The following is a 12438-nucleotide window of genomic DNA, read 5'->3' as shown; positions in this document are numbered from 1 at the left end:
CAAAGATGATTTAGTGGATCCCATCCAGAGGTCGCAAAATGATCAAGTCAACTGATGGAAATAATCGCTTTGATCAGAACATTTACACTGCATTGAGATGGCTTTAAAAACCTAATTCACTTACTTTATACTATAACTTCTTGAAGTGCAAAATGGGCACTGTAAAATCTGGAATAAATCCATCCCATCTGATCAAAATTGATCATACACCAAGGGGTTGTCCGAGTTCATTTTTTTATTTTTCCATACTGTCAGGAGTATGTTAAAATAATAAAAAAGTGCTGGAGTTCCTTCCTCTTTCCTGGGCTGTGACTTATTGTTTTGTCTGCAGTGGTAATGTCCTATATGCTGCAGCAGCCAATCAGTGGCCTCAGCGGTGTATGGCACAAGACCGCTGAGACCAGAGATGGGCTGCAGCGGTATACAAGACATTAAAGCTTCAACTAAACCAATACATCATGGGTGCAGAGTGGCAAAAAGAATGGATTGGCAGCACTGGATCACTGGGGGGTTGGGAAGGTGAGGTACTTTTTTTGGAAGAAAAAAAATGCAGACATTCACTTTAAATACCTGTTGGCCAACAGCTATTCTTCCTGGACCCTCCACCCATACACATGCATAATCGAGCCAGGGGAGTCAATGGGGAAAGGGGAATTAGCTGCTACCAAACAGCTCTCTAGTGACAAAAAAAGATTGGATATGTTGAAATCCAACATGCCTGATCTAACATTGTTGGAGAAGTAAGCACAACCTTATAAATAATATATAGTTGGCCAACGTTCATCTAATGTGTACAGACATCTTCATTGTTACAGACTGGCTACTGGGTCATGTGATACAAGTATTGGACATCATGGGCCCACATTTACGCATACGTGTGTCGGTGCGCACCTAGATTTTGCTGTATTTTTTTACTACACATTACAGTATCATAGAACATATCTTTGCTTGTATGTGGTTTTAAAATAAAGAGTCTGATATGAGAATGATTATCTGATTATAGCCAAGTCTTAAAGAGGACCTTTTACATTTTTTTTTTTTTTTTTTTGTTGTTACAGCTAATACCTTCTTTTGTTGTCTTTATTAGCTATAGGTCCCTCCGTTTCTCCGCTATGGCCCTCGCTCTGTTTTTGGGCCTAGTATGTAAATGTACAGGGAGGAGGAAACCTCCTCTTTCCTCAGTGGCGGTCTTCTTCTCCATGGCAGTGGCGCTGTCCAACTGATTTTTTTGCAGAACGGGAAGAAGATGAGCTGTTCTCATGAGATTTACTTAATGTTGCGAAAACAACCTATATAAGGAAGTCATTCCAGAGCTGTCTTCACAAAGGCGTTATCTATGGAATGACTTCCTTTTAGGCTGTTCTCGCAACATTAAGTACATTTCATGAGAGCAGCATGTCTTCTCCCTGTATGTGGAGCGGTCCGCAATGACTGGACAGCGTCACAGCAAGGGAGAAGACTGCGCCCACTGAGGAAAGCAGAGGTCTCCTCCTCCCTGTAGCTTTACTCTGCATTTACATATTACATGCCAATACAGAGAGGGGGGGCAAGTGGTGGAACAGAGGGGCCAATGTGAGAAAGAATTAGGGACTTTGGGGAATGGTGTTGGTCTGACTTGGTATGGCATTACCTATTTTGGTGGGCATGTTGATTGTTCTTTATATCTTACTTTGTTAATGCATTATTGACATTGTATGTAAATTGGGCAATATGGCCTTTGTATAAATAGTTACTCTCACGGCCATACGTGTTGCTCCGTGGTTACACTGCCTCCTATTGATTTATGCACTTGCACATTATTACCTTTACCTTGTTCCCAGACCACCATAATCAATTTGTTTTTAATAATTTTTTAATTCTTGTGTTTGCTAATCATGTTGAGTAATATTTTGTAAATAAAATGAACAAATGACATTTCTTTTGTGTGATTATATGTTTTTTACGATCTAACCTCATACTGTATATCCTTATTGGTCTTGCTGAGAAAAAAAAAAACTGCGCTGGAATCTGCTTAAGAACATATCAGTGTAACAAAACAAAACAAACATAAAATATGACAAGTCTTCTTGAAGGGGTTGCCCAGTATTGGAAACAAATATCACACAATATTATTTTCCCATAAACAAAATGGTTATTTGTAACAAAAAATAAGTGAGAACCAACAACTTGTATGTTGAATGTGCACATAATGATTATACAAAATAGTTACCGTAATAATTATAGAAATTATATTATCTGAAACGCTATGCAAACACTAGTGGGGGACCATGTATAAAAATATTGGTCTGAATCCAAATTCGACAAGCTGGTGACATCATAATTACTAGTCAGCTCCTAAATGAAAATACAAGATAATACAAGCTGTTTACAGCACAAAGAGCCAACATCCGACCCCCTAAAAACAGCTTTGTGTCTCTCAGGACCTGCAGAAATATTTAGTGAGAAGAAACAAGAATCATTTCAGCGCAGAAGAGGACCTGTTCTACTAATTAACGTGCTGAGTGCTGCTTATTTATGTAAGCCTGTGAACAAATTTCCCTGCATATGGTCAGAGGTGGCATTTTTCTCCCCTATTTCCTTGTCTACTGCTCGGGGAGTTTTTGAGACCCTCAGCAAAGTTTTCTATGTTAAGGCAGCCCACGGCAGAGAAAGTGTTAATAAGACCAGAATCACTGGCAGTGCGTGTTAAAGGTTAGAGGAATAATCAGTCACTTGAAAAACACTACATAAACATTTTTCCGGATGCAATTTTCTGTCCAAGGATACATTTCCCAGTAGAAATCAGCAGCTAAAAAGGAAATCATTTAGGCTCCATAAGTGCCAAATTGTATCCTGATTTTTCCTGGCCTGGCTCAGCTTTCAAAACTAGTGGTTCGCCTTCTGCAATCTTTCACCCAAAGACTATATAAACACATCCTTATAATAACGACATAATCTTTGGGTGGGCCAATTTATGCTGGATTATGAAAATACTTAAAATACAAAATCACATAATGACTGCCGTGCTTTCGGCTTTCCACTCAAGTGAAAAAAGAAATAGACATCTCAGGGCGGCTATTACAGTGCTGACACGTACTACCTGAATCCTGCCGCCGCATGGTTGTTTATAGGTGTCTAATTTACTTACACTGTGGAGACAAATTACATAGCAATCTCTTGCCTAACCTCTACACGTACAGAGAGGCTCTGTCATCCACCTCATTGGAATAGTTCCCATTTTATCTCTTAAAGGGATTTTCCTCATTGCATCAACACCCTTTAAAATAATCATTTATGAAGGTGGCTGTCATTTTGTAATGTATTTCTTGTACTTTTATTGCTCCTATCTTCTGTTCTGGGCTTTGGTCACATGACCGTGTCCATGCAGCTTTCTTATTTCCTGTGATGTTCTGTCCATGGGCGGGGCAATAATAGAGCAGTGTCTATGTAACTAGCTGGTGGGAGGAGCTATAAACTAGCTGGATGGTGTTAGGGGCGGTGCTGGAGCTGAGATAGAGGAAGGAGAAGTGCATCATGGGTATGATTGTACACATCTTCACTTTCTCTTATCTTGGATGACATTTTGGGGGTTTGGAACCGATTACTCAACTTACAATGGTTTCAGCATACAATGACCGTCCTGGAACCAGTAAATATTGCAACTTGAGGGACCACTGTATACAGGAGGGTGTTTTTTCTATACAGGATGTGAGTGAACGAGAAGGATTTAATGACATGGCGAAAAACGCATCGAGAGGCCAAATTGAAAAACAAAAGCATGGGGAAGAATTACATGATGTAAGCAACTACGTGAACATCTCTGATAAAAACAACAAAGTTCCACATAACTAATCCTGACTGTTTAAGTGCTTGTCAACAATACCATTTCCTGATATAGTGTTATTAGGACAATCACTTCCTTTAGTTAGAATACTGTGATAATATGGCAGATCAGCTCAGGAAATTCAAAACCCTATAGCCTGCCTACCAGCTTGTTAGCTATATGCTTTTCCCCATAGTCATAACATCAAAACCACAAATTTACGCCTTACTTTTGCACCTCGGATCAGAGAGTGGCAAACATTAAATGTTAAGTGAGCAGTCAGTTCTTGATGTGCAGGGAAGAAGGAAAATGGGCAACCATAAGGGTCTGAGTGACTTCGGTAATGGCCATGACTGAGTTGGAGCATCTCCAATGGCAGATCTTGCAGTGTGTTCCTGGTATATGGTGGTTACTACCAACCAAAACTGAATGTCTGGTCTAATTTCACAGAAGACCTACTGTAGCACAAACGGCTAAAAATGTTAATGTGATGGCTATCATTGAAAGGTGTCAGAACACACAGTACATCAGTGTGAATGGAGAGCTAGACAGATAGATAGATGTGCTCCCCCTTGTTTGCTTGGGTTTCCTCCGGGTACTCTGGTTTTCTCCCACACTTCAAAGACGTGGGAGAAGTTAGTTTGTGAGCTCCACTTGGGTAGATAGATATATACACAGACAGATATGATAGATAAAAATATATATATTTTATGCACTTATATTACGCTACTATATTCCAGCGCTTTACAGACATTAGCATCACACTATCTCCAACGGAGCTCACAATGTAAGGTCCCTATCAGTATGTCTTTGAATTGCGGAAGGAAACCAGAGTACCTGGAGGAAACCCACGCAAACTCTATGCAGATGTTGTCCTTGGTCGGATTCAAACCTAGGATCCCAGTGCTGCAAGGCACCAGTGCTAACCACTGAGCCACCGTGCTGCCATATAGATAACAGATAGATAGTAGATAGCAGATAAAATAGACAGAAAGATAGATAAATAGATAGGTAGATAGAATACATAGATAGTAAGTAGATAGATGATAGACAGAAAGAAAGAAAGAAAGAAAAAAAAAAGGAAAAAGATAGATAGATAGACATGAGATAGATGATAAATAGATAGATACATACATAATAGATAGATAGACATGAGAGAAAGAACGCATCATGTAGTGGAACGCATCATTCCGCTCCGATGCGGCCACATGATCAGACTTACAATCATGTGACTTAATGTGCAATGATCCGATGTTTCCGGAAGCGCATTGCACTATTGGCATCGGTGTCCTGACATGTGCATTGAGGAAAACAAAATGCCAATTCCATGTGGACCAGACCCCTGCCGACTCTATGGCTCCCTTCCCATATGTTTTTATTAATGACACCTGCACTGAGGTATTGTTTTTAGACATTGGCACATATGTTTTTAATTACATTGATGACATCATTTATGAATTATGTCTTATAATATGATGCACGTTTATGGGAAAAAAAATTTAAGCTATATATAGCAAGCACTTTACTATGCACTGTGATTTGATATAATGGATGAGTTATTTTGATAACATGTATTAGATCTGGTTAATTATATTATTTGATTGATAATGATGTTAACCTGCATAAATAAGCACATGGCACCTATTGCACTTTGTCACTGCTTGAGAAAGGTCCCAGCAAGTGGACCGAAACGTCGCTGTCTAGTGAATAAAGTATCTACTTGTTTTTTACGCCTTGGATGTGCAGTGGGATTTCTTATCCATTAGATTTTTAAGGGGTGGATCATCCCTACAGCCACTGGCATCCTGCATCTACAAGTTATACTGCTGTGCTACCCAGACTTTGTATCTTCTTTCTAAGTAGAATGATAGATATATAGATAGATACCTAGATAATAGATAGATGATAGATAGATAGATAGATAGATAGATAGATAGATAGATAATTATAGATAGATAAGTAGATGGATAGATAGATAGATACATAATAGATAGATAAGTAGATAGATAGATACCTAGATAATAGATAGATAGATAGATAGATAGATACATAATAGATAGATAAGTAGATGGATAGATAGATAGATAATAGATAGATAAGTAGATGGATAGATAGATAGATAGATAGATAGATAGATAAGTAGATGGATAGATAGATAGATAATAGATAGATAGATAGATAGATAGATAGATACAGACGTGGACAAAATTGTTGGTACCCTTTGGTCAATGAAAGAAAAAGTCACAATGGTCACAGAAATAACTTTAATCTGACAAAAGTAATAATAAATTAAAATTCTATAAATGTTAACCAATGAAAGTCAGACATTGTTTTTCAACCATGCTTCAACAGAATTATGTAAAAAAATAAACTCATGAAACAGGCATGGACAAAAATGATGGTACCCCTAACTTAATATTTTGTTGCGCAACCTTTTGAGGCAATCACTGCAATCAAACGCTTCCTGTAACTGTCAATGAGACATCTGCACCTCTCAGCAGGTATTTTGGCCCACTCCTCATGAGCAAACTGCTCCAGTTGTGTCCGGTTTGAAGGGTGCCTTTTCCAGACTGCATGTTTCAGCTCCTTCCAAAGATGCTCAATAGGATTGAGGTCAGGGCTCATAGAAGGCCACTTTAGAATAGTCCAATTTTTTCCTCTTAGCCATTCTTGGGTGTTTTTAGCGGTGTGTTTTGGGTCATTGTCCTGTTGCAAGACCCATGACCTGCGACTGAGACCAAGCTTTCTGACACTGGCTAGTACATTTCTCTCTAGAATTCCTTGATAGTCTTGAGATTTCATTGTACCCTGCACAGATTCAAGACACCCTGTGCCAGACGCAGCAAAGCAGCCCCAGAACATAACAGAGCCTCCTCCATGTTTCACAGTAGGGACAGTGTTCTTTTCTTGATATGCTTCATTTTTTCGTCTGTGAACATACAGCTGATGTGCCTTGGCAAAAACTTCGATTTTTGTCTCATCTGTCCACAGGACATTCTCCCAGAAGCTTTGTGGCTTGTCAACATGTAGTTTGGCATATTCCAGTCTTGCTTTTTTATGATTCGTTTTCAACAATGGTGTCCTCCTTGGTCGTCTCCCATGTAGTCCACTTTGGCTCAAACAACGACGGATGGTGCGATCTGACACTGATGTTCCTTGAGCATGAAGTTCACCTTGAATCTCTTTAGAAGTCTTTCTAGGCTCTTTTGTTACCATTCGGATTATCCGTCTCTTAGATTTGTCATCAATTTTCCTCCTGCGGCCACGTCCAGGGAGGTTGGCTACAGTCCCATGGATCTTAAACTTATGAATAATATGTGCAACTGTACTCACAGGAACATCTAGTTGCTTGGAGATGGTCTTATAGCCTTTACCTTTAACATGCTTGTCTATAATTTTCTTTCTGATCTCTTGAGACAGCTCTTTCCTTTGCTTCCTCTGGTCCATGTCGAGTGTGGTACACACCATATCACCAAACAACACAGTGATTACCTGGAGCCATATATATAGGCCCAATGGCTGATTACAAGGTTGTAGACACCTGTGATGCTAATTAGTGGACACACCTTGAATTAACATGTCCCTTTGGTCACATTATGTTCTGTGTTTTCTAGGGGTACCATCATTTTTGTCCATGCCTGTTTCATGAGTTTATTTTTTTACATAATTCTGTTGAAGCATGGTTGAAAAACAATGTCTGACTTTCATTGGTTAACATTTATAGAATTTTAATTTATTATTACTTTTGTCAGATTAAAGTTATTTCTGTGACCATTGTGACTTTTTCTTTCATTGACCAAAGGGTACCAACAATTTTGTCCACGTCTGTAGATAATAGATAGATAGATAGATAATAGATAGATAATAGATAGATAAGTAGATGGATAGATAGATAGATAGATAGATAGATAGATAGATAGATAGAAGATGGACGGATAGATAGATAGATAGATAGATAATAGATGGATAGATAGATAATAGATAGATAAGTAGATAGATGGATAATTATAGATAGATAGATAGATAATAGATAGATAGATAGATAGATAATAGATAGATAAGTAGATGGATAGATAGATAAGTAGATGGATAATTATAGATAGATAGATAGATAGATAGATAGATAGATAGATAATATTGATAGATGGATAATTATAAATAGATAGATAGATAGATAATAGATAGATAAGTAGATGGATAGATAGATATATAGATAATAGATAGATAAGTAGATGGATAAATAGATAATTAGATAGATAGATAGATAGATAATAGATAGATAGATAAGTAGATAGATAGAGAGATAGATAATAGATAAGTAGATGGATAGATAGATAGATAATAGATAGATAAGTAGATAGATAGAGAGATAGATAATAGATAAGTAGATGGATAGATAGATAGATAGATAGATAATAGATAGAGAGATAGATAATAGATAAGTAGATAGATAGATAGATAGATAGATAGATAGATAATAGATAGAGAGATAGATAATAGATAAGTAGATAGATAGATAGATAAGTAGATGGATGGAGTTAGCTGTACTGTACAAGCATTTCCCCTCACTTTTCATGATGTGCAGGGTTTACTCAATGTCATAAAGAGCCGCGCTGATAAATGACCAGCATGTAACCCTTCTCACTCACCACACAGTGTGAACGGAGGCTGTATTACGCAAGCATAATTCTCACCCTTGAAAAATATTCTAGTGATTGCATGAATGGTCAGAGGTTATATCAACATTATGTTTAAGAGGGACAGTGTGATCTAAATATACAGCACACTATTCTCATCACAGTTTACAGCTGTTTAAAATATCATTCATAATTCTGGGGTTCAGTGTGTGGGATATGCAGTCATTTACATTAAACTTCGGAGAATTTTCTATGTTTCCAGCCCATTCTTGCAAGTCTGCATATGTAGCAAATGTTTTATATCTCCATCAATACGTGCAATATGGCGAGTTACCAACCCTTGTGATCAGTGCAATATGATCACAATGTATCATCTCCCTGCTAGATTAGTGCATATAGCTGACCAATGGGTGGACCAGCACCTCTCCAAACTGTCCTAAACTCTGCCAACACTTTCAGCTCTCCTGATTTATACATATACTATAGTACCTACCTCCAAAACATCAATTTTTCTGGATGACAACTGGAATTGCAATGCTTTTGTGAGAAGGATCCGCATCAGGATCTGTCTACAAATGGTATCAGTTTGCATACAGATTGCTGGATCCGAGAGGCAGTTCCGTCAGAACTGCCTGCCTGAATCCAACAACGCAAGTGTGAAAGTACCCTAACCGATAATCTATCCATATTATGAAAACCACCTTTGAAGGAAATGTGTCACCTTTTATTTTTTTCTGCCAGACACAACCAGTGACATATCTTTTTTTCCCTAATATTTCTTTATTTTCTGATTGTAAATTTGTTATTCTATTTCCTGAACATGATTATGGAGGCAGCCATCTTGCCTGAGCTGTTGTCAACAGCAGTTAGAGAGATGCTTTACAGCAGGCATGCTCAACCTGCGGCCTTCCAGCTGTTGTAAAACTACAACTCCCACAATGCCCTGCTGTAGGCTCATAGCTGTAGGCTGTTCAGGCATGCTGGGAGTTGTAGTTTTGCAACAGCTGGAGGGCCGCAGGTTGAGCATGCCTGCTTTACAGCATAGAAACAATGGACAGGAGTAGACCTCTCTGATTTCTATGGGAGAGTATTCTAGACACGCTCTGTGTAGAGGTTAGGAGGGAGTAGATAAGCTGTGATATCCCCTACTCTGAATGGTAGATCCTGTTTTATCTACAGAGAGGTGATATTGGTCATTGTAATCATGCTTGTGATGATATTGAGATGACTGCAGTAAAGTGATCTGTACAGACTAAAAAATGGTGCCTGTTATAAGGCTTAGTTGCCAGTGCCAAAACTGCAGGATTTTAGGATTTTTTAAATATAAGTAGTGACATGGAAAATCATTAAGAATTCTTTAAAAATATGTTTAACACAAAAACATAATCAAACAATAGGTCATTTTCTGATGACACATTACCTCTAAGGCAAGAATAATAGCAAGATAAATCACTAGCATATGCCGCCATTATCTGATGGGTAAGGGTCCCACCACTGGGACCCAGACTATATCGAGAACGGAGCCCCGAAAGTGGTAGAGGGTGCACTGTGCATCTGCACATTTCCATGGGGCCGCCAAAAATAACACTAGCTCGGCTATTTCCATCGGGCACATAGAAGTGAATGGGAGTGGTGGTCGGTCATGCGTGTTGCGCTCCCAATCGCTTCTATAGGTGGAGTGCTTGGTGGTGGCTGGCCAGACCAGAGTCTTCCAGCCACCACTTTGCGGGGCTCCATTTAGGAGATAAGTGCGGGTCCCAGTGGTGGGAGCCACACCTATAAGACAATAGGGGCATATTCTAGTGATATGGCCCCATTGTCTGAGATAATACAACCCCTTTAAGAGCAATACATGTGTTCAAAAACCAGCACATTCTCCCTATGTCTGTGGTATCTGTGATACTGCTGAATCATACTTAGGTTAGATGGTTACCTATGAAATTAGCCAGCGTGCATGTGTGTTTGGGGGCAATTCAACTGTAAGCTCCACTGGGAAATAAGTACATTCATTCAAAATACAGCAGTGTGCACTATGATGACACTACGCAATGGCAGATAACTAAGTGATGAATGGCGTGTCATACATGAACGCATGATAAGAATAAGAAATGAGTGCTACAGAAATAATCATAAAGTGCAGGAAAACATCTGACAAAAAGTGGCTATTAAGGTCTCGTAACAGACATTAATTTTCTCTATGCCTAATGTTAAACAAAAGTTATTTTTGAGGTCCCTAGAGAATATGAAGAGTAAATTATAGTGATAAGAATCTGGAAAGTTTGGGTAGAAGTGCAGAGATTTTCACATCTGCGTCTGCACATTAGTGTCTAGGGAATAATGGATATGTCCTAATGTTCACAGAAAAATGTGAGAAAATGTTCCTTCCCAAAAATGTAGCAAAAGAGCCGATGCTACTTGTGATTTCCTGTCTGCAGCTCAAGTAGGATGTGGGGCGGGGGTGGAGGGGGCGGCAATAATGAGTCCTAGTATGGGGTACATGCATTACAGTACAAAGAACAAATGTAGAACATATGGGCCCAACAACATGTAATCAACATCAATAGATGCATAATATATACACCAAAATAAGCTACATGTCCACCCCCCCAAAAAAAAATATATAAAATGAAATGAGGAGGGGTCTTTTGAAAAAGTGAAAACTACCCAATACCTATACAATGGTTACTTGTCTTAAAATTGCATTTAAATATGAAAATTAGAAAATAAATATTCCAGCTTCTTCCACAATCGAGAATTATACTGATGGTTAATTAGTGCACATGTTCATAAAGGGGTTGTTTGGTTTGAGAAGGAAACTGGAAAACCCTGGGGATCAGCCCTGGAATGAAGAAATGGTAAGTACGTACCTGACGATCCAGTGCCAACACTCCGGTTCTCCTGGCAGGGCTCTATGTACCCAGCTGTAGCAATGACATCAAGCTGACAGTACAGTGGCGCACTAAAGAAGCCAGTGATTGGCTGCAGAGGTCACGTGGTGTCGACATGACATCACTGCTGCAGCCGGGTAAATAGAGCCCTGCAGAAAGAACCAGAGGAGGGGTACTGGGTCTGCTAGGAAAGTATTTACCAGTTCTTTACTGCAGGCTGAGCCCAAGGGTTGTCCAGTTTATATTTTAGTGTTATGTGTTATATGTTCACCAGGAAAATCTCCCAACAAATAAACCAAATGTGAACCTATGTAACTCTATACTATACAGTTGAATATGCTGCCTAAAAGAAAAAAAAAAAACTTATAGAATGCAATATATACCACAGTGAAAAAAAAAAAGTACACTAACTTAGGCTACTTTCACATCTTTGCTGGATCTGGCATGAATCCGCGAAAACGCTTCCATTATGATAATACAACAGTCTGCATCCGTTCTGAACGAATACGGTTGTATTATCTCTAAAATAGCCATGACGGATCCAGCACTAAAACCATTGTAAATCAATAGGCACCGTTTTTATTCGTGTCCAAGAAAACGGATCCGGCATCATTGACTTACATTGTGTTTCATGCCGGATCCGTCTTGCTTGCAGCGTTTTTTCTGTCCAGCATGAGAACACAACGAAACAGAACGGAAAGCATTCTAGTGCACTGCGTTCTGTTCTGTTTTGTCCCCATTGACAATGAATGGAGACAAAAATGAAGATTTTTCCTCCGGTATTGAGATCCTATGATGAATCTCAAGGCTGATGTAAAAGTAGCCTTACTCGTATACCATCTGTCAGCTCCATAGATGATCTATGGACCTGAGTGGCATATGTACTGTCAGCAATTCTTGAACCTGCACAATGAATGCAGTGTGAACAGAGCCTAAAGGTGGATTTACAGGTGCATCCAACTATCGGTAAGGAGGCATTCCTTCCGGACAATTGCCTGCTCGTTCAGTGGAGGTGAAGCATTTACATGCAGCGATCACCTCCACAGTATGAGAACGAGCAATGGCTGCTGCGATCACATCCTCATACAGCTGCATGGTTTCTGGGCGACAG

The 12438-nt window shown here is 39.1% G+C and overlaps 1 protein-coding gene across 10 annotated transcripts in view; it reads right to left on the bottom strand.

Moving 5' to 3' along the window:
• BCAS3 (BCAS3 microtubule associated cell migration factor) overlaps window positions 1-12438 on the bottom strand; it is a 1183153-nt gene that overhangs the window by 483905 nt on the left and 686810 nt on the right. The window lies entirely within an intron of this gene.

This window comes from Bufo gargarizans, chromosome 3, assembly GCF_014858855.1.
Source record: "Bufo gargarizans isolate SCDJY-AF-19 chromosome 3, ASM1485885v1, whole genome shotgun sequence".
Taxonomy (NCBI): Eukaryota; Metazoa; Chordata; class Amphibia; order Anura; family Bufonidae; genus Bufo; species Bufo gargarizans.
This window is presented reverse-complemented; position numbering and strand designations above follow the sequence as displayed.